Source organism: Oryx dammah, unplaced genomic scaffold (genome assembly GCF_014754425.2).
Source record: "Oryx dammah isolate SB20612 unplaced genomic scaffold, SCBI_Odam_1.1 HiC_scaffold_25, whole genome shotgun sequence".
NCBI classification, from domain to species: Eukaryota; Metazoa; Chordata; class Mammalia; order Artiodactyla; family Bovidae; genus Oryx; species Oryx dammah.
Window position 1 is genome coordinate 95,082,374 of NW_024070209.1, and position 22,856 is coordinate 95,105,229.

A 22,856-nucleotide genomic window follows, 5' to 3' on the forward strand; every position below is an offset into this window, starting at 1 on the left:
ATCCCCTGCTATGGAAGCACAGAGTTTTAACAATTGAACCATCAGGGAAGTCCCCCATTATATATTTAGCAGCCCTATTTCCCCAGATAGGGCCAATCACCTCCTTTGGCTGTTGATTTGGCAGCACAAGGAGCCCAAAATAGCCAGAAGGAAGCATTGCTTTAGTGGAACTATTGTTATGTCCTCCAGTGTGAATGTTTCTCCTTTGGGAATTCAAAATTTCAGGGATGGGAAACAAACACTTTGCTAGTGAGAAAATGGCGAAAAGAACTAGTCCCTCTTCTATCCAGCGCTGACTCCTACACTCGTGAATCCTGACTGTGAGAGAGACGGCCCTGTGTGCTGAATGCTGACTCAGATCACAGTCTGCACTCTGGAGGATCCTGACCCAGCCCTGTGAGGTACTGTCCCACACTGGTGCCTTCCCTGGTGGTCCAGTGGCTAAGACTCAGTGCTTTCAATACAGAGGGCATGGGTTCAATTCCCAGTTGGGGAACTAAGAGCCCACATGCCATGAGGCCAAAAAGTGAAAATTTATTTTTCAGGCTTCCCAGGTGGCACTAGCAGGAAAGAACTCACCTGCCAGTGCAGGAGACATAAGAGATTCGGGTTCAATCTCTGGGTTGGGAAGATCCCCTGGAGGAGGAAATGGCAACCCACTCCAGTATTCTTGCCTGAAACACTCCATAGAGAAACCTGGCAGGCTATAGTCCATGGGGTCACAAAGAGTCAGACATGACTGAAGTGACTTAGCATGCATGCCCAGTGCCAAAAACAGTGTCTCCAGAAGATCATCCCACTTAAAAAAAAAAAAATTTACTTATTTGGCTATGCTGGGTTTTAGTTGTGGCCTGTGGGATCTTTAGTTGCAACATTCAGGACCTTTAGTTGTGGCTTGTGGGATCTGGTTCCCTGACCAGGGATTGAATCTCATCCTTCCCACCCTCCTGGCATTGGGAGCTTGGAGTCCTAGCCTCTGAACCATCAGGGAAGGCCCCATCCCACCCTTCTCTAAAGCCAGCTGCTTTAGTGGGATAGGGAATTCCATGTGAATCAGGGAATCCCATGGGCCAATTGCCAGGCTTGATTTGCTGCAAAGTGAATGTCCTGGTTGAAGCAAAGCTTTGTGGAATACCATGTTGGTGGATAAGGCATTCTGTAAGTCCACGGATGCTGGGTTTAGCAGAGCATTTGGGGCTGGGAAAGCAAATCTATACTCAGGAAATTTTATGCCAAGAAGCGCAAAGTGCTGCCCCTTCTATGACGGTAGTGTGCTCTGTAATCTGTCTGCTACCAGGGTGCTCTGGTCTCCTTGGGGAGTGGTGTCATAGTATGAGCTCTATTGTGATGGTTTAGGGAAGAAAAGGCAGTCAAGGTTCCGGTGGTCTAGACTGTGGAAGAGGGCTGGAAGGCTGAAGGTATATTACCGGCCCCACCCACTGGACGTAAACAACTGCTGCTAAGAGAAGAGGTACCAGGGACTTCCCTGGTGGTCAAGTGGCTAAGACTCTGAGTTCCCAATGCAGCTGGCCCCGGGTTCAATCCTTGGCCAGGGAACTAGATCCCACATCCTGCAACTAAGCGTTCACACATTGCAACTAAAGATCCTGCATGTCATCGAAGATTGAAGATCGGAGTGCTGCAACTAAGACCTGGCACAGCCAAATAAATAAAATAAACATTTTTTGAAAAAGAGAGAAGAGGTACAAGATGTACTGATGGTGAGCTCCAGCCAAGAAATGATGTCAGAACAATAGCTGCAGTGGGAATCACCGCATGAGGAAGCTGATGATCACCTACTGCCAGGCTCCAAGGTCTTCTGTGCGGACCCGGGAGGTGAGTGGAAAGGGGGTGTGATAGGAGTGGAGGCACCAGTAGGAATGTGCCCTGCTTCTGGTTTACCCGTTTGGGAGGGGGCTTCCATCTGGCCTTTCTCCCATAATGCACCTTTCCTCCCAGGTGCTTTCAGAACTGGGAAAGGATCCCTGAGCTGTGTTCAGGGATCCGCTGGGTCCAAATGAGCTGGATGTGAACAAGACTCTCCTAGTTACCTGACTGATTCCCAAGAGTCTTTTAAAAACATGACCATACCCAGACAGAGATAAACAAATAGCATGTGATATCACTAATGTATGGAATCCAAAAGAATGGTACAAATGAACTTGTTTACAAAACAGAAATAGATTCACAGATGTAGAAAATAAACTTAGGGGTACCAAGTGGGAATGGTGGAAGGGATAAACTGGGAGATTGAGAATGACATATACACACTACTGTGTATAAAATAGGTAACTAATAGGGAAGTACTGTATAGCACAGGGGACTCCACTCAATACTCCGTAATGATCTATATGGGAAAAGAATCTAAAAAAGAGTGGATATATGTGTATGTGTAACTGATTCACTTTGCTGTACTCCTGAAACTAACACAACATTATACAACTATGCTCCAATAAATATTGTTTAAAAATAAAGAAACAAGCAAATACTCTCTCAAACTCAATACAAAAGCACGATCATACATTCTTAACATTACTCCCATCAAGATGTGCAGACTGTGTCCCTTCCTCTTGAATCTGGGTGGGCTTGTGGCTCCTTTGATCAGTAAAGTATAAAGGAAGTGATGCTACATGACCTTGAAGGCTAGGCCTCTGAGCGATGGACATTTTACTTTGCTGGCTGACTTTGTTCAGTTGTTTATGGAACTCGGAGTCCCTGAGTAAGAATCACGACCGCTCTGAGACCACCACGCCAGGCCTCATCAACAGTCCCAGCTGAGTCCTGCCTACCAGCCATGGCAGCCAAAGCACTGAGTATGTGAGATATTATCTCAGACTCTCCAGAACAGCCCATTGCCCGCTGAGTGCCACTAAATGATCTCAGCTGACACCCAAAGGAGGAGAATGCCCACTGAGGCCTGCCTGAACTCCTCACCCATGAGACAACAGGGCATAAAACAATGTTTGTGGTTTGTTACACAGCAAAGATATCCACAATACCTCCAGAAGCCCTTACTCTGATGGGACCATTGTGGGTCTCCTGGAAGTGTCAACAGAACCAGCATCCAGTAATCTCTAAAACAGCTGGCACTTCGCCTTCTCCGGTGCACTCAGTCACTCAGGCCTCAGGTCCCATAGGGGAACACCAGGAGGAGAATGCATAGTATATAGTCTAGGCTGTGTAGGGTCCTTCCTCAAGTGACTCCAGCCTCCTCTTTCATTCAAGGGGCTCTGTGTCCATGAAATGCCTGGTCCTGGCAAGGGTGGGCAGTGACTCACATTCTCTGTTATGCTGCTTTAGTTCAGACTTCTGTTCAGCAGACCTAGAACTTTCCTGCTTCTACAAATCAAGATTTTATTAGGCTGCCCATTTACTTTGGTCTTGGAGCACCATAATGGGTTGATCGATCAATCGATTACTAATAATTTCATTCCCCTGCATTCCACCCTCCACAGCTGGAGAACAATAGTGAGGTGGTGAGGTGGGTGCACAGAAATTAAATAAATTCATTCAGAGAATTCCCTGGTGGTGCAGTGGTTAGGACCCCACACTGTTACTGCTGAGGGTCTGGGTTCGATCCCTGGTGGGGAATCCTGCAAGTCAAATGGCACAGCAAAAAAAAAAAAAAAAAAAGTCCACTCAGCATTTGAGCAACCTTTGGAATCTTTTGGACCCTTCCTTCTACACTCTACTAAAGGAATCCTGGCCTCTCAGCTTCACTCAGTGTAGGCTACCTTGGGACCAGCCTTCGATGAATCAACTGAGCAACCCTTTAGAGCAAGCCCCAGGCCATGTTACAGCCACTCCCCACTGGTCCCTCAGCATCCCCAGATGGGATCGTCTAGTTGCAGAAAACAAGCTCAGGGCTTCCACTGATTCTGCATTTGGTGAGTTGTGTAATTATTTCACTATATATGGCAATGTAATAATAACAGAAACAAAGTGCATAATAAATGGCACGCGCTTGAATCATCCTGAAACCATCCCCTACCCCCAGTCCATGGAAAACGGTCTTCCATGAAACCCGTCCCTGGTCCAAAAAGGCTGGGGACCGCTGTTTTAGAGCCATCCCCAGCTGTCTGAGCTAACAGGAGGAATGCGGGATCTATGATTAACGCATCCACCCACTTCAACACGCGATACTCCTTTCATCATAATGCGCTACTTAGTGTCCATTCCCAGACACATCTCCCTGCTCATATACACTGGAGACATCCTGCAGCTCTTTGGTGTGTACCATGCCTTCTCCGGGCTTCCCAGGTGGCGCAGTGGTAAAGAATCTGCCTGCCAACGCAGGAGTCACAAAAGACGCAAGTTCGATCCCTGGGTCAGGAAGATCCCCTGAAGGAGGAAATGGCAACCCACTCCAGTATTCTTGCCTGGGAAATCCCATGGACAGAGAGGAGACTGACAGGCTCCAGTCATGGGGTCACAAAGGGTCAGACACATCTGAGCAACTGAGCATGCATGCGCGCCCACGCACACACACACACACACACACACACACACACACACACACACGCCTCCTCATGGGTCACACGGTGTGCCTGATACCCTGAAACTTGCTGGGTCTTAAGTCTGAGAAGTGTTATCCCTTGGCCACTAGAGTTTCTCTAGGCACAAAGAGAACCTCTGGCTCTTTACTCAGGCTTTGGGAATTGAAGCCCTTGAGCTCATCTTTCCCCCCTTTTTGGTGCACTTAGAAGCAAAGGAGCAGCCCCATGGTCCTGATGCTCTTTATTTCCAGGTACGCTCTATGCCCGCAGCTGCTTGGTCAACCAGAGCCTTCTATAGGTCATCACCCCAACGGTCAAAAGGTGATCCCTTAAGTGACGGCTTCACATTGCATGCCATGGACCACCAATGTCCCCTTTACCCCAGCAGCCAGGTCCCTAAAATGCCCCTAAATCGACAGATTAGAGCATGGATGCCAGCCTCCCCTCCTTACAGTTCTGCTCCACTGGAAGCATCACCATCACCAACCACTGTATCAGGCAGCGCTGGGTCGGGAGGCAGAGCCCTGTGAGTATTATGGGATATGGATTTATCATGGGGATTAGGTTTGACATGACAGTGGGAGGAGCTAGGGAGATGAAGGTCCAGAGGGGGAACTGGAGGGTCAGAGAAAGAGCCTCCACAGGCAATCTGAGAAGCCGGGCACGTCCAGAGCCTGTTGGGAGTTGTGGCTTGGGTTCCTGGCTGAGCCTCTGGAGGTGGGCAGGGGGCTGCCGATTGACAGGGCCAGCAGGCAGGACACGGAGCTAGACGCAGAGGTGAGGGGAGGGAGGACAAGGGGGACCCCCCGGGACTCTGGGTCTGCCTGTCTCCACATCTGACGACTGTGACCTTGAGAGTAAAGATCACTGCTTCACCTCTGCTTTCCGGCCTCAAGTACAGACACCATACAGGAAGGCATCCAGAGAAACGTCTGTTAGCACCATCGGCACACTCCCTCCCTGCGTCTCCTCTGTCTCCTTCTCCCAGGCCAGGCTTCCGCAGTCCCAGCACCTCCCCACACCTGCCCGATGGCTGCCTCGCCTCCCCCAGCAGACTGTGAGCTCTGAGATGCTGGGCTGAGTCTCCCATCTCATGACGGTGCGACCAGCACTTGGCACAAGCTTGGAACAGAGCGGTGCTCGATATACGCTTGCAAATGGGTGAGTGAATGAATGAATGAATGAATGATAGTTGCTGCGTTCTAGGAAAGCTGGGAGAAAAATCAGACAGGGAGGAGGCTGGCTGCGGCCTTCGGTATTGAGCACTTATACTCTGCATGACCCTGGGGAGAGGCTGAAGGTGGAGGAGGGAGGTGGAGATGAGCTGACCTGTGAGTGACCGGAACACACATGGTTGAATGTGTCCAGCACCCTTGGATGAACCCAGGAAGAGACCGGCAGGGAGCTCAGAGGCAGCAAGGCCCCTGCCAGCCAGTGAATCCTGGAGGACTTCCTGTAGGGGGTGCCGAGCAGGGAGGACTGAAACAGGTGGAGTTAGGTGTGCCTTCCCGAGGGAGGAAAAGCTTGTGCAGATGCGAACCCAGGGCACACATCTGAAAGAGTGAGGTTTTTATTTTGCCCTCACTTCAGGCTGTTTCTAGGTTTTGATTTCTAGAATGATTCCTACTAATTTTTTTTGAGTTGTTAAAAATAATTCATTAAGATTTTTCTCTTGGCCATGTGGCATGTGGGGTCTTAGTTTCCTGACCAGGGATCAAACCAGCAGCCCCTGCATCACAAGCACAGAATCTTATTCACACGAACCACCAGTGAAGCCACTCGGATGACTTCTGGTGTTAAGGAGGATGGTCTTGTTCATGTTAAGATTAATCTTCATGGTATAAACAGCAGACACAAACAGAAACCTAGTTCCTGAGTTCTCTCCTGTCTCCAAGCTCAGCCTCTCTGGTCCATGCTGTACAAGGGGGCCAGAGGGATACCTCTAAATCCCTCCATGGCTTCCCATTGCCCTTGGGATATGGTGCAGCCTCCTCTCACCTCTGGATCTTCCCACAGGCTGCCCCGCCCCCCACCCAGAACACTCCTCACCCCTTAGATGCTGCCTCCTCAGAGCAGCCTCTCCTGTCCCAGCCTGGACCAGGGATCCCCTCAAACTCCCCAACTTACTACTCATCAGGTTTGTTAGATTAGAGGCCTCCCTGATCATCACTGTTCACCACGGAACCCTGCTCAGCAGCCTGAGCTCGACTCCTGGGGCAACCTGTTATCCTGGCTGGACTCGGTGGGGGTGTGGGGAGCTTTTCTCTGTGGGGTAGAGGGACCCACAGCTCTGCAGGGCACACAGTAGGGGCTCTAGAAATTCTTGAGTGAGTGGCTGAAATTGTGGTGTTTCACTTGGTTTGTTCTTGTGTTACTTTTGCAAACTTTGAGGTAAGTTCTGTTATTATCCCCACTTTTTTTATCCCCACTTTTTAGACAAAAGAACAAAGGCTCAGAGAATGGCACAAAGCTTCTGGCTATGCTCAGCTTGGTCTAATTCTAGGGACCAATAAACAAATAAAGTCAGGCCTCTGAGTGAGAATAAAGAAAATCAGGGAGAGGACTCCTGGGAGTTACTTAGGTTTCAGTTCAGTTCAGTTGAGTCGCTCAGTCGTGTCAGACTCTTTGTGACTCCATGGACTGCAGCATGCCAGGCCTCCCTGTCTATCATCAGCTCCCAGAGTACACTCAAACCCCTGTCCATAGAGTTGGTGATACCATCCAACTGTCCCATCCTCTGTCGTCCTCTTCTCCTCCCGCCTTCAATCTTTCCCAGCATCAGGGTCTTTTCAAATGAGTCAGTTCTTCGCATCAGATGGCCAGAGTATCAGAGTTTCAGCTTTAGCATCAGTCCTTCCAATGAATATTCAGAACTGATTTCGTTTAGGATAGACTGGTTTGATCTCCTTGCAGTCCAAGAGACTCTCAAGTTCAAAAGCATCAGTTCCTCAGTGCGCAGCTTTCTTTATAGTCCAACTCTCACATCCATACATGACCACTGGAAAAACCATAGCTTTGACTAGACAGACCTTTGTTGGCTAAGTCAGTCAGTCAGTTCAGTCGCTCAGTCATGTCTGACTCTTTGCGACCCCATGAATTACAGCACACCAGGCCTCCCTGTCCATCACCAACTACCAGAGTTCACTCAGACTCATGTCCATTGAGTCCGTGATGCCATCCAGCCATCTCATCCTCTGTTGTCCCCTTCTCCTCCTGTCCCCAATCCCTCCCAGCAGCAGAGTCTTTTCCAATGAGTCAACTCTTCGCATGAGGTGGCCAAAGTACTGGAGTTTCAGCTTCAGCATCATTCCTTCCAAAGAAATCCCAGGGCTGATCTCCTTCAGAATGGACTGATTGGATCTCCTTGCAGTCCAAGGGACTCTCAAGAGTCTTCTCGAACACCACAGTTCAAAAGCATCAATTCTTCAGCGCTCAGCTTTCCTCACAGTCCAACTCTCACATCCATACATGACCACAGGAAAAACCATAGCCTTGACTAGACGGACCATGTTTCTGCTTTTGAATATGCTATCTAGGTTGGTCATAACTTTTCTTCCAAGGAGTAAGTGTCTTTTAATTTGATGGCTGCAGTCACGATCTGCAGTGATTTTGGAGCCCCCCCAAATAGTCTGACACTGTTTCCACTGTTTCCCCATCTATTTGCCATGAAGTAATGGGACCAGATGCCATGATTTTAGTTTTCTGAGTGTTGAGCTTTAAGCCAACTTTTTCACTCTCCACTTTCACTTTCATCAAGAGGCTTTTTAGCTCCTCTTCACTTTCTGCCATAAGAGTGGTGTCATCTGCATATCTGAGGTTATTGATATTTCTCTCAGCAATCTTGATTCCAGCTTGTGTTTCTTCCAGTCCAGCGTTTCTCATGATGTATTCTGCATATAAGTTAAATAAGCAGGGTGACAATATACAGCCTTGACGCACTCCTTTTCCTATTTGGAACCAGTCTGTTGTTCCATGTCCAGTTCTAACTGTTGCTTCCTGACCTGCATACAGATTTCTCAAGAGGCAGGTCAGGTGGTCTGGTATTCCCATCTCTTGAAGAATTTTCCACAGTTTATTGTGATCCACATAGTCGAAGGCTTTGGCATAGTCAATAAAGCAGAAATAGATGTTTTTATGGAACTCTCTTGCTTTTTCGATGATCCAGCGGATGTTGGCAATTTGATCTCTGGTTCCTCTGCCTTTTTTGAAACGAGCTTGAACATCTGGAAGTTCATGGTCCACGTATTGCTGAAGCCTGGCTTGGAGAATTTTGAGCATTACTTTACTAGCGTGTGAGATGAGTGCAATTGCATTCTTTGGCATTGCCTTTCTTTGGGATTGGAATGAAAATTGACCTTTTCCAGTCCTGTGGCCACTGCTGAGTTTTCCAAATTTGCTGGCATATTGAGTGCAGCACTTCCACAGCATCATCTTTCAGGAGTTGAAATAGCTCAACTGGAATTCCATCACCTCCACTAGCTTTGTCCGTAGTGATGCTTTCTAAGGCCCACTTGACTTCACATTCCAGGATGTCTGGCTCTAGGTGAGAGATCACACCATCATGATTATCTTGGTCCTGAAGATCTTTTTTGTACAGTTCTTCTGTGTATTCTTGCCACCTCTTCTTCATATCTTCTGCTTCTGTTAGGTCCATACCATTTCTGTCCTTTATCGAGTCCATCTTTGCATGAAATGTTCCCTTGGTATATCTAATTTTCTTGAAGAGATCTCTAGTCTTTCCCATTCTGTTCTTTTCCTCTATTTCTTTGCATTGATCACTGAAGAAGGCTTTCTTACCTCTTCTTGCTATTCTTTGGAACTCTGCATTCAAATGCTTATATCTTTCCTTTTCTCCTTTGCTTTTTGCTTCTCTTCTTTTCACAGCTATTTGTAAGGCCTCCGCAGACAGCCATTTTGCTTTTTTGCATTTCTTTTCCATGGGGATGGTCTTGATCCCTGTCTCCTGTACAATGTCACAAACCTCAGTCCATAGTTCATCAGGCACTCTGTCTATCAGATCTAGGCCCTTAAATATATTTCTCACTTCCACTGTATAATCATAAGGAATTTGATTTAGGTTATACCTGAATGGGCTAGTGGTTTTCTCTACTTTCTTCAATTTAAGTCTGAATTTGGTAATAAGGAGTTCATGATCTGAGCCACAGCCAGCTCCTGGTTTTGTTTTTATTGACTGTATAGAGCTTCTCCATCTTTGGCTGCAAAGAATATAATCAATCTGATTTCGGTGTTGACCATCTGGTGATGTCCATGTGTAGAGTGTTCTCTTGTGTTGTTGGAAGAGGGTGTTTGCTATGACCAGGGCATTTTCTTGGCAAAACTCTATTAGTCTTTGCCCTGCTTCATTCCGCATTCCAAGGCCAAATTTGCCTGTTACTCCAGGTGTTTCTTGACTTCCTACTTTTGCATTCCAGTCCCCTATAATGAAAAGGACATCTTTTTTGGGTGTTAGTTCTAAAAGGTCTTATAGGTCTTCATAGAACCATTCAACTTCAGCTTCTTCAGCGTTACTGGTTGGGCATAGACTTGGATTACTGACATACCCCACGCCCAAGGTAAGAGAAACCCAAGTAAGATGGTAGATGTTGCAAGAGGGCATCAGAGGGCAGACACACTGAAACCATACTCACAGAAAACTAGTCAATCTAATCACACTAGGACCACAGCCTTGTCTAACTCAATGAAACTAAGCCATGCCCACGGGGCAACCCAAGATGGGCAGGTCATGGTGAAGAGGTCTGACAGAATGTGGTCCACTGGAGAAGGGAATGGCAAACCACTTCAGTATTCTTGCCTTGAGAACCCCATGAACAGTATGAAAGGGCAAAATGATAGGATACTGAAAGAGGAACTCCCCAGGTCAGTAGGTGCCCAATATGCTACTGGAGATCAGTGGAGAAATAACTCCAGAAAGAATGAAGGGATGGAGCCAAAGCAAAAACAATACCCAGCTGTGGATGTGACTGGTGATAGAAGCAAGTTCCGATGCTGTAAAGAGCAATATTGCATAGGAACCTGGAATGTCAGGTCCACGAATCAAGGCAAATTGGAAGTGGTCAAACAGGAGATGGCAAGAGTGAACGTCGAGATTCTAGGAATCAGTGAACTAAAATGGACTGGAGTGGGTGAATTTAACTCAGATGACCATTATATCTACTACTGCAGGCAGGAATCCCTCAGAAGAAATGGAGTAGCCATCATGGTCAACAAAAGAGTCCAAAATGCAGTACTTGGATGCAATCTCAAAAACGACAGAATGATCTTTGTTCATTTCCAAGGCAAACCACTCAATATCACAGTTGGCGAAGTAGTCTCTGCTTTTTAATATTCTGTCTAGATCGGCCATAACTTTTCTTCCAAGGAGTAAGCATCTTTTAATTTCATGGCTCCAGTCACCATCTGCAGTGATTTTGGAGCCCCCCAAAAAAAGTCAGCCAATGTTTCCACTGTTTCCCCATCTATTTGCCATGAAGTGATGGGACCAGATGCCATGATCTTCGTTTTCTGAATGTTGAGCTTTAAGCCAGTTTTTTCACTCTCCTCTTTCAGTTTCATCAAGAGGCTCTTTCTGCCATAAGGGTGGTGTCATCCGCATATCTGAGGTGATTAGCTGTCTTCCATAAGGGTGGTGTCGTCTGCATATCTGGGGTGACTAGCTGTCTTCTATAAGGGTGGTGTTGTCCGCATATCTGGGGTGATTAGCTGTCTTCCATAAGGGTGGTGTCGTCGGCATATCTGGGGTTATTATCTGTCTTCTATTAAGCACATGCGGGGCTTCTCTGGTGACTCAGATGGTAGAGAGTCTTGTCTGCAATGCAGGAGACCCAGGTTCAACTGACGATCCCCTGGAGAAGTGACTGGCAACCCTCTCCAGTATTCTTGCCTGGAGAATCCCATGGACAGAGAGTGGGACAGTCCATGGGGTTGCAAAGAAAGAGTGGGACATGATTAAGCAATTAAAAAAAAAAGTCCTGTGCAGCCCTTTCCCCAGGGCAGGCCCAGTGCTCTCGGTGGCAGCGACTCTGCTGCTGTTTGTTCACGTTTCCTTAGAGGGACGAGTGCAGGCTCCTGGGCGGGCCCAGCCGCCGCATTGTAGTCTGAGGGGCCTCTCCAGGGCGGGCCTCACTCTCACATGCAGAGGACTTAATGCTTCTGAAGAGACACTCAAAGCCCAGTGCCTGGGCTCCAATCCCAGCTCCACCGCGTACCAGGGCCATGACCTTGAGCAAGTTAGCTTTCTTGGCCTGTTTCCCCATCCACAAAGTGGGATAATAATAGTACCTGCCTCACAGTGTTGTGATAAAGATTAAGTAATATTTGTAAAGAACATAGAACACTGCCTAGCATATAGTAAGTCCTATATTATTATTTTTTTAAGTTTTTATTTTAATTAAAAATGTTGTGATAGTTTCAGGCGCACAGCAAAGTGATTGAGTTATACATATACATGTATCTTTCCTTCTTCAAATCCTTTTCCCATTTAGGTTGTTGCATAATACTGAGCAGAGTTCCCTGTGCTATATAGTAGGTCCTTGTTATCCATTAAGATTTATTTATTTAAACTGCCACATGACTATTATTTTATTTTTTAAAGATATTTTATTTATTTTTTGTTTTTTTTTTTAATTTATTTATTTTTAATTTTTACTTTACAATTCTGTATTGGTTTTGGCATCTGTGTGGCATGTGGGGTCTTAGTTCCTACACCAGGGATCAAACCTGTGCCCCCAAAGCGGAAGCTTGGAGTCTTAACCATTAAACTACCAGGGAAGTCCCAAGATTTATTTTTTTATTGAATATAACTGATTTATAATGTTGTGTTAGTTTCTGATATACGGTAAAGGTATTCAGTTATACAATATATAGTAAACATATATATTCTCTTTCATATTCTTTTATCATGGTTTATTGCAGGAAAAAATATGGAATGCTTCTCAAATTTTTGTGTCGTCCTCGGGCAGGGGCCATGCTAATCTCTGTACTGTTGCAGCTCTAGTGTCTATGCTGCTAGAGTGGGCACACACAAATAAAAGTTTTTAATGTGCAGCACCCAGCAGTCCTACTTTGTGGAATCTGTCTGATGGACAGCTTCATAAAACTCATAATGGTAAATATTTAAGAATGGGCCTTGCCGTGTTATTTGTAAGGACAGATGTTCATCAAAGGGGGAGTGGTTATATAGGTGGTTAAATAACAAATGGATTACTATGCAGGAGTGGAAGAGTGAAAAGAGCTGTGCGTGTGAGGTTGAGTTATCTGGAATTACAGAGTTGTCATGGCAGTTTTAGAGGATTCAGTCTCATACCACACACCTGGGTTAGACTAGATTGCGCTGTGGTGACAAGCAGAGCCAACCGTAATGTGTAAACACAACAGAGGTTTGTTTGTTGCTTAACAGTCCTAGGTTGAAGGGGGATGAGATAAATGATGCGGGGGGGTCTCTTCCATGAGGCAATTCAGGGAACCACACTAAAAAACAGTCTGACATCTTCACCGGGTGTTTTTCCAAGGCTGTGTGTTGATTCTGGCCAGACGGGAGAAGGAGCCCACAGGCGCGTGGGGGACAACCTATGGCCCCGGCCAGGATGGGGTGCCCCTTACTTTGGCCCATATTTCATTGCAGATGGCTTAGTCATACAGTCACGCCTAACCATGAGGACACCGGGAGATGTGCTCTAGCTGTGTGTATGGGAAGCAGGAAAGACGGGAGCTGGTGGATGGATGGGCAGTCTCTGCCTGGTATTCTCTAAGCCTCAGTTGCCTTATCTTTATTTGGGGGGCAGCGGTAGTAGCTACTGCACAGTAAATGACAGAATATGTGTGCGTTCAGCACAGTCCCGGACCCATAGCGGTGGTGTTGTTTAGTTGCTAAGTCATGTCTGACTCTCTGCAACCCCATGGAGTGTAGCCTGCCAGGTTCCTCTGTCCATGGGATTTCCCAGGCAAGAATACTGGAGCAGGTTGCCAGTTCCTTCCTCAGGGGATCTTCCCACCCCAGGGATTGAACCCATGTCTCCTGCTTGGTAGGCAGATTCTTTACCACTGAGCCACCTGGGACCACCCCATAAGTATTAGGGTGACAGGCTACCTCCCAGAGGTCCCTACTGGAATCAAGCATCAGTTGCCTGCAAATGTACTTAGCCTGGCTATGGCAGATTGTATTTCCCATATGCTCTTGTTGGGCTTCCCAGGTGGTGCTAGTGGTAAAGAACCCCCGCTTCCCAATGTAGGAGACATAAAAATGTGGGTTCGATCCCTGGGTTGGAAGGATCCCCGGGAAGAGGCCATGGCAATCCACTGCAGTATTCTTGCCTGGAGAATCCCATGGACAGACGAGCTAAAATCCACGGGCTTGAACAGAGTTGGACATGATTACAGAATAAACAACAACAGCATGTTCTTGTTACAATGGGTCATTGACATTCCCGCCTGCTTGAGCCTGGGCAGACCTTCATCATAGGTGGTGGAGGTGATACGATGTGACTCCTAAGACTGGTCCTAACAGGCAACGTGGTTTCTGCCTTTCATTCTCTCTCTCTCGCTGCCCCCACGCCTTTCTCTCTCTCACTCACATGGTGGTTGCTCTTGGAACCTAGCCACCATGTTTCAGGAACCCAGGCCACCTGGAGAGGCTACCTGTGGGTGTTCCAGCTCACAACCCAGCTAGGTCCCCCATGGCGAACCAGCATCAATTATCAGATGTGTGAGCGGGCAACCTTCATGACGACTCCAGCCCCAGCCTTGAAGTTTTCCATTCGAGGCCTCAGACCCTGGTGGCGCAGGGGCAATTCTTCCCTACTGTCTGCATTCCTGACCCACAGGAATCAACAGTCAAGTAATGATGACTGTTTGAAGTGATTAGATTTTGCAGTAACTTGTTATGCAGCAATAAATGATAGATAGGGTCATACACTTTTTATTCTTCTCTTTCCTTGTCTTATTTCCCACTCATTTCTCCTGGGATCACCTCCCAATCTCCCACCTGCCCTCCCTTTCTCGTTCCAGGGTCTGCTTCTGGGGGACCCAGCAGAGCAACACATTATGTGGAAAAGCTACATGTAAAAAAATGACAAACGGGAAAATTATTGGGTGCTTATTTTTTGGGAGTGGGTGGCTGGGAGGGATTGGGGGCAGGAGGAGAAGGGGATGACAGAGGATGAGATGGCTGGATGGCATCACTGACTCGATGGACGTGAGTCTGAGTGAACTCCGGGAGTTGGTGATGGACAGGGAGGCCTGGCGTGCTGTGATTCATGGGGTCACAAAGAGTCGGACACGACTGAGCGACTGAACTGAACTGAACTGATTGAGAATCAGAAACTTTACTTTTTAGTCAATACATGTCTGAATTACTTATATGTTAAGCAATACTTCATATACTTTTTAAAACCTAAAAAAATTTCCATTTTCCTAACTTTGAGTCAAGTCATCAGAGTCAGTGCTGAACCGTGTGAATTGATCTCTGAGAAGGTGAGATTCAGACTTTTTGTATTTGTGGGCAGTAGAGTTGGGGTGTGGTGACTTTTTCCTTTTTTCCTAATGCTTTAAATAAGCTTTAAAAAGTTGTGGTAAATTATATATGAAATCTACTGTTTAACCATTTTAAGGGATACAGTTAAGTGGCAGTAAGTGTGTACACACGACTTTGTAACCATCACCACCATCCATCTCCAGAATCTTTCATCATCTTTCACCACCCCAGGCTGAAATGCTGTATCCGTTAAGCACTAGCCTCTGCCCCTGGGGGGTCACCTTTCTCGTTTCTGTTTCTAAAAATTTGGGATCATACAATATTTGTCTTTTTGTGTCTGGCTTGTTTCACTTAGTTTGGTGGTTTCTTAAGTGGTCCCGGGATCACTTTCACGGTCATCTCCATCCACGGCCACACTCCCTGGCATGAGACCTGTAGCCACCCAGCGGCACAGGTGGGGCTGGTGGGCATGGCTGGCAATGTAGCAGGCACACGTGACTGGTCCAGACACTTTGTTACGGACGAGCTCACGGTGCCTCCCCTTCCCCAGTTCCGAGCAGAATTGCTGGGCGAGGGTTAATCAACATTCAGTCATGTTTCCAAGTTTAAATGGAGCATTTGTTTAATTATGTGTAAGTAGCAATACATTGTGGCCATTATCTAAATCACTATTTTATTTCCTGGATGTGGTTTCATAATGCAGGGTTTCTGCTCCAGCCTAGCATCATTAACAGAGAAGAGTTAATGAATATAAAAGCGTAAAGGCTAATTACACTTTAATTTACAATCATGGTCTCATTTTGGGACCACATGAAATCTGTTTTGAAAACAATTAAAAAAAAAAAAAAACCCGTTCTTGCCCTGGTAAGTGGAGGGACCCCGGCCAGGAGCCCAGCTCTGTCTGCCACGTGGTGGCTGAGCAGCACTGGCTGGCACCGATCCCCTCCCTGGCGCCATTACTAGGAGGCTGGTGAGGCCAAGTTCAGCGCCCTGTGACTGTGTCTTTTGTCTCCAGCAATTTTCCTCTTGCTTTCAGTGGCTGCGGGGAAGAGTTGGGGGAGCCCCATCTGGGGCACCGGTGGTCTGATCATGCTCTTCTGATGTCGCATCACATTGAACCATGCTGTTTGTAGTTACTTAGTGGTTTTAAAAATGGTGGTGATGGAAATTCGTGTGTGTGTGTGTGTGGGGGTGGGTAGCAGGGGATGCTGACATTTACTAAGTTTCTATGTGTGCCAGACATTATGTTGGGTACTTTTATATATATTATTTATTTCTTGAATTTGCTTATCAATGGCAATTAGTCTCCCTGAAATTTGAATTAGTCCTTCTGAAATATTTAATGGAACTATGGAATCATTGTTTTCTTAGCATAATAATAGCATTGTAGTTACCTAGAAGAATGTCCTTATTCTTAGGAGATGAAAAGAAATTTGTAGGTGAAAGGTCATGATATCTGTTACTCGCTTCCAAATGGCCCAGGAAAGTAATTTACATATATTATATATACATTCTTTTTTTCTTTCAGGTGGTGCTAGTGGTAAAGAACCCCCTTGCCATGCCAGTGCAGGAGACATAAGCGACATGGGTTCGATCCTTGGGTCAGGAAGATGTCCTGCTGGAGGAAATGGCAACCCACTCCAGTCTTGCCTGGAGAATCCCATGGACAGAGGAGCCTAGAGGGCTACAATCCATGGGGTCGCAAAGAGTTGTACACAACTGAAGCAATTTAGCACAAATATATATATTTGTATATAAATGCTATATATTTTAATACATATAATTTATAATATATGATACATATAGAGAGAGAGAGAAAGAGAGAGAGTGAGAATGAGGGAGACAGAGACAGAAGCCCAGAGAGAGAAACAGAGATAAGTGGGCAAAGTATGAATTGTTGTTGAATCTTGCTGGAGGGCATGCAAGAGATTCAGTGTGCAGTCCTTTCAGCTTTCCTGTTTTGAAAGCTCATAATAAAAATTGGAAAGAAAAAACATCATCCCAACTGGCTGCCTTGAACCGCTTTACCTTCTTTTCTTGTTAAATAAACTCTTTCTCCCAAATGAGGTAAAAAGTCCATTTAATTAAGTCCAGCATCTGTATGATTTTGCATTATGGATTACTGGAGTCTGGAATAATAATTAATCAGATAATCAAATAATAATTAATTAAACAAATATGCAAGAAAGCCAAATAAAACCTCAGAGGGGATGACCTGCAGTGGGGCCTGGCTGTCTTTTGCTTCTGAAACCCTCAAGAACAATCATTTAAAGATGCCCCACCAGCTGCGGCGCATTTATGCGAAGGGGGCAGTAAAGGGCCCTCTCAGAATTAGCCGAGTCACCCGTAGGAATTCATCCGCAGGAAATGTGGGGGTGGGGCTGCAGCATTATTTGTGTTCAACATAACAGTGAAGTAAAAGTCACTCAGTCGCGTCCGACTTTTTGCGACCCCATGGACAATATGGAATTCTCCAGGCCGGAATACTCTAGCGGGTAGCCTTCCCTTCTCCAGGGGATCTTCCCAAGCCAGGGATGGAACCCAGGTCTTCCGCATTGCAGGCGGATTCTTTACTAGCTGAGCTACAAGAGAAGCCCTAAACAGAAGAGGAGGGACGCCGAAATAGAACCCGAGAATAAAACGATGCAGTGCGTTTTAAGGCTTTCTATAATTCCTACATAGTTTGGTAGGAGGGTCTGCTCTCCGCACCTGTGACTCCACCCCCTTGGCCTTGGCTGATTGGATCAGGCGGACACAGGTACTCAAGCTGGGCCAATCAGAATGGCTGCCCCAGGAATTTGGAAAAGAGACTAAGGAATCCCAATGCTGTCTGAATCTGGGAACCGTTTCCAGCCATCCTCTGCCTGGTGGACTAAGGAACCTGTGTGCCACGAGGAGTACGGAGCAGCCGTCGCGGAGAGAAGCAGGAGACAGCAGGGATCCTCTGGGGAGACCTGACGATCCTGCCAGGCCTTATCGTGGTCCTGCCCTTGGGTTTTAGGAGATTCCACTGTAGTGTTCTGTTAAATTCCATTTTTGTCCTGTTGAATCTGGCTTGAATGAATTTCTGTTGCAACCAAAATAGTCCTAATATACTGAACATGTATTGTTTTAATAATATGAAGGAACACTATAGAGATCACAGTCATTTACTGGCTGGGCAGGGCACCACGTACTGTGTGGCCCTGGGCCTGTGCAAATGTTTCAGATCCATGCCTGGTTATTCCCACTCTGCCTGGTGTTGCAAAGCCCTGCCCTGCCCTGCAACTGAGCTTCCCAGGCCTCTCAAATGGCCAGTGGGAGGCCCTGGGGGAGACAGGAGGGCAGGAGAAGGGAGAAGCCAGGGTATTTCTCCCCCTGCCGTCCTGCCCTGGCAGCCTCTGATAGGAACCATGCTGTCTCTGCAGCTCCACCCCCGTGGGCCCTGTGAACCCCATCTCCTCCTTTTGTGCTGCCCACACACTGGGGAGGTGGCTGTCTCTTTCAGTGATCTCTGGGTCTCTGTTCCGTTCCTGTTGGCTTCTCAGCATTTTGGTTACCTGTGCAGTTAATTGCCTGTATCAGATTCTACCTGTTGAAGTACTGTTTTCATGGTTGAATGCTGATAGAAGCACATGATCTCATTTTATTCTCGAAATGCTCCTCTGAGGGAGATATTAGGATCCTCACTTTGCAAATGAGGAAGCTGATGCTCAGAGAAGCTAAGTAATGCACCCAAAGTCATACAGCTTGTCACAATGCTCAGAAGCTCTTTGAGTTCTTACTATTGGGCTGCTGTGTTCAGTCACCTCTTTAGTTACAATGAGGGCTTCCCAGATGGCGCTAGTGGTAAAGAACCTGCCTGTCAGTGCAGGAGACACAAGAGATGTGGGTTCCATCCCTAGGTTGGGAAGATCCCTTGCAGGAGGAAATGGCAATCCATTCCAGTATTCTTGCCAGGAAAACCCCATGGACAGAGGAGCCTGGTGGGCTACAGTCCATAGGGTCACAAAGAGGTGGACACGACTGAGGCGACTTAGAATGCATGTATAGTTAGAAAGAAAATCATTAAAGACAAGCAACAAGAAACAAATCCCGGGCAAGTGCAGGACTGATACAGAGGATCTGGATTGGCCCTGCAGGCCTGGAAAACTCCCTCAGGCAAATCCATCCTCTCTCAGGCCCTGGACAGCACAGGGACTGGTCCTGGAATCTCAGGCCTCAACTTAGGAGCTCAGAGCCCCTGGGCATGAGCCTCTCTGAGCCCTCATTAAAGGGAGAGAAGTCAAGTTTAAAGGTCAGATCCCCAAAGAGGCAGCACGAACACACCTCAGGCAGCAACGATGGCATGACTGCCAGTGGCCTGGAGCAGAGTCACCCCGAGAAGCCTATTCAGCTCTTGTGTCTGCACCTCTTCCTCCTCTGGGGCCTCAGCCGGCTGTGCAGATGCAGAGGAGGGATGTGGATGCTGTGTTTCAGTTACTGACCCACCTTTGTCCAGGACAAGTACCACCTGTTCTCATTGACTTAGGATTTTTCTTGTTTCAAAAAATATGTCCATTTTTCATATGCATAAACTATTTGGGCTTGAAGGGCTGGTTCTATTTTTTTTCCTGACACATATGAAGTGAAATGTGTAAGTATTAGAGGAAAAATGCTTCTGGGAGCCCATGGGCCACTGCCCACTCAGGCATTGATGATAGGGGCCAGGAAAACTGTGTCCCTGGTGTTAGCAGAGTGACCCCAGACGTGTGACTTCTCTCCAGCCTCAGTTTTCTTACCTATAATCTTGGTCCCTATCTCAGGGGTTTTGTCAGGGTTCCTTCAACTAATTCAAAGGTCCAGAGGACAGGTACCACCTACAATTATTGTTTTGTTATTATTGCCAGCAATTTGTGGCCTGACTGGGTCCCTTGTGGCCTATGGAAGTATAAGGCCAGATTCCAGGGCTTTTCAGGTGCCCCAGGCCAGGTGCTGGGATGACGGGTGGGCACCCTAACTTCTGTGGAGCTAACTTCTGTGGAGGCTAGTAGTCTGCAGTTCTTAATTATTATTTTTTAAATTCTGCAACTAGGGATGGAACCCGGGTACCCTGCAGTGGAAGCATGGAGTCCTGAGCACAGGACTGCCAGGGCATTCTTTTCTGAATTAATTAATTAATTTGCATCCCTTATGAGTGGCCTCTAATCTGGGATGGTTGGGAGGCTCCTATCCCCTGGTAAGCTTGTAGCCTTGGCGCTTGGCATCTCTGCCTTTCAGGTCTGGTCCCTTTTGTGCATTCAACTCAGATTCCCAACTCAGATTCATCTGGGGAGTTACCTTGAGGCTCCATTTTGGCATCATGTCCTGCCGGGCAAGCTGTGTGACTCTGAGCATATGGCTTAACCTCTCTGAGGCTTTGTCTGCTCAGGTAAGATGGTAGTGCTGATGATACCCACCTTGAGGTCTGTCATGCAAGTCCTTACTGTTGATTGGGCCAAGGTGGGTGTTGGTGGCATGATGGGAATATGGCCTGGAGCTGAAGGACCTGGTAGTCTAGAGAGGCAAGTGTTGCTGTAGTAGCAGTAAAAATGGCCACATTTATTGAGGCCACACTATGGGCAAGGTGTACTGCTAAGCGCTGGATGTGGGCCCACCTGGGGCTCACTCAGCCCCTCGCTCCCTGCTGCCAGTCTGAGAGCTGATGGGGGCCATGAGGGCTGCATTGGATGGAACTCTACCTGCTCCCTGGCCTTTGCCTGCCCGAAGAGAGAGTCCACGGGCATCCCAGAAGGCCAGCTGGGCCTGAACCAGGAGGCCTTCTGGAGTTTCATGGGCACCTGAAGAGTTGAAGCTGGAGGGCTGGCTGAACTTCCATCTACCCCTACTTTGAAGATAGAAACACAAAGGCTCAGATCAGAGAAGGACTTGTCTGAGGTCCCCACAGTGAGTTAGGAGCCCAGACATCCTGTTTCCGCACTGAGGCTATGGTGCCATTTCCTTTATGGTGGGGAAACAGCCAAGGGATGCAGCAATGGGACAAGGACATAAAGATAGCCGTGCCGCCCACCCCATGGTTCTGGAAGTTGTTTCCAGGCAATTTTCCAGGGGAATTCCTGACTTGAAGCCAGGATGTCCGACTCCTTAGAGGCCGCTTCTCTGGTGGGACTGTAAAGGGACACAGTGCTGGTACCTGGCTGAGGGTCTGGCGGCAGAAATGAAGACTCCACCTGCAGGTGCTTGGGCCCAAAGTGACCCTCCCCCCCACTGCCTGCTCAGCCCCCCTATCCCTAGCTCCCCTACTCATTCCATTCACTTCATCCTTCTGAGATTTATTCCCGAGTCTCGAAGCCTGGAAATAATTTGCTGACAAAGCCTCGTCCTCGGCAGGTGCTTTAATTGGTTTTGTGGGAGCAGGTCCGGGAGCATCTATTTAGAAGGAAATAGAAATGATGGCGGTGCTGCCCGCCCTTTGTCTGTAATGGGGACTGAGGAGTGTGTGTGTGTGTATGTGTAGGGGGGAGGGCAGCTTGAGGAAAGCAGAGAACCGGTCACAGAGGCTGTGGGTTCCTGGGCAGGGGTGTCTGGGACCACGGGGCAGTGAGGGTAGGGGCTGCAGGCCGCCTGCCTCCTCGGCCCTGGACCAGCCTTGGAAGCGGGGCAGGGCAACTTCTCAGCCTCGTAGAGCTGAGGGAGGGAGAAGAGTGTGGGCTGGAGGGATCTCAGGTGGAGGGACACGGCTGGGCTTAGTGATCAGGAGCCTCGTTCCTGTCCTTCTTCAAGGACACCCTAGCACCTGCGGGGGGCATCCTCTAAAACACGAATCACAGTTGTAACTCCTTGACTCAAAGCCCCTCCATGTCTCCCACTGCCTTCAGATCAAAGCCAAGCTCCTTAGCTTGACAGTCAAGTCCTCACAGTCTGTCTGTCCTCAGAAGACAGATGACCGCCTCAGCCACCTCTTTCTTTCCTCCGGTCCCCAACTGCTCCCTACGATAGTCTCTAGTCTCTGTCTTCCTGTGTGCCATGCCCCCTGATCACCCGGCAACTGCCTCGTGATAGAGATCATCCCTACTCTCATTTTATAGCCTAGGAAATGGAGGCTCAGAAAGGTTAAGTCACACAGCAGGGCTGGGACTCCAACCCAGGACTGTCTAGTACCCGGTCCCATACTCTTAACCACCAAGGCACAGAGGGGAACAGGCCTCTGAGCCCCACGTCTTCTGAAATATCCCTGCCTGCATTTTTCCATTGGCAAACTCTTATGCATCCTTTTAAAGCCCACTTGACGTCACTTGTTTGGGAATCCTTTGCTGACTGACCTCTCCCATGTCCAATCTCTCCTTTGCGCTTCCCCAAACCCCAGCCAAGCCCTCATCTCAGCTCTGACCTGTGTTAGTGTCTGTCTCCTGCTCTTCATCCCTCCCTCCAGACAGAACTCCAGCTAAACTGTTGACTCTACAACAAGGACTGCAGCCCTGAAGCACAGATGGGTCAAATCCTGGGACCTGAACTCTTTTCTTGCCTGGGGTATTGAGCAGCCTAGACCACAGCTGCTCTGTGTGATCCTGAGCAAGACCCGGTGTCTCTGTGGACTCAGTGTGCTCATCTGTAAAATGGAGGGTCAATCTGGAGGCATCTGACTCTTGGGGACTCTGAGGGCCAGGCTTGGGCTGGAGGCTTACCAATGTGATTGTGACTCTTGTGATGGGTGTGAGGGGGTGGCCACTCTCCATGTCAGGGTGGGTCACATCAAAAAGCCAGTGCTGGTGCCTGGCATGGGTTCCACATGGTAACCATAGACGGGGCTGGTAGAGCTCTGAAGTGAGTCTCAAATCAGGCCTGCAATCTCAGCTCTGCCACTCACCTGCTATGTGTGAGCTCAGGCAAGCCTCCCACCTCATGGGCCTCGA

At 47.8% G+C, this 22,856-nt stretch overlaps 1 non-coding gene across 1 annotated transcript; it reads right to left on the reverse strand.

Moving 5' to 3' along the window:
- Positions 1-12,430: 12,430 nt before the first annotated feature.
- LOC120852401 lies at positions 12,431-12,534 on the reverse strand. Its single transcript, XR_005718571.1, has one exon. It is a non-coding gene; the product is annotated as a U6 spliceosomal RNA (small nuclear RNA).
- Positions 12,535-22,856: the final 10,322 nt, after the last annotated feature.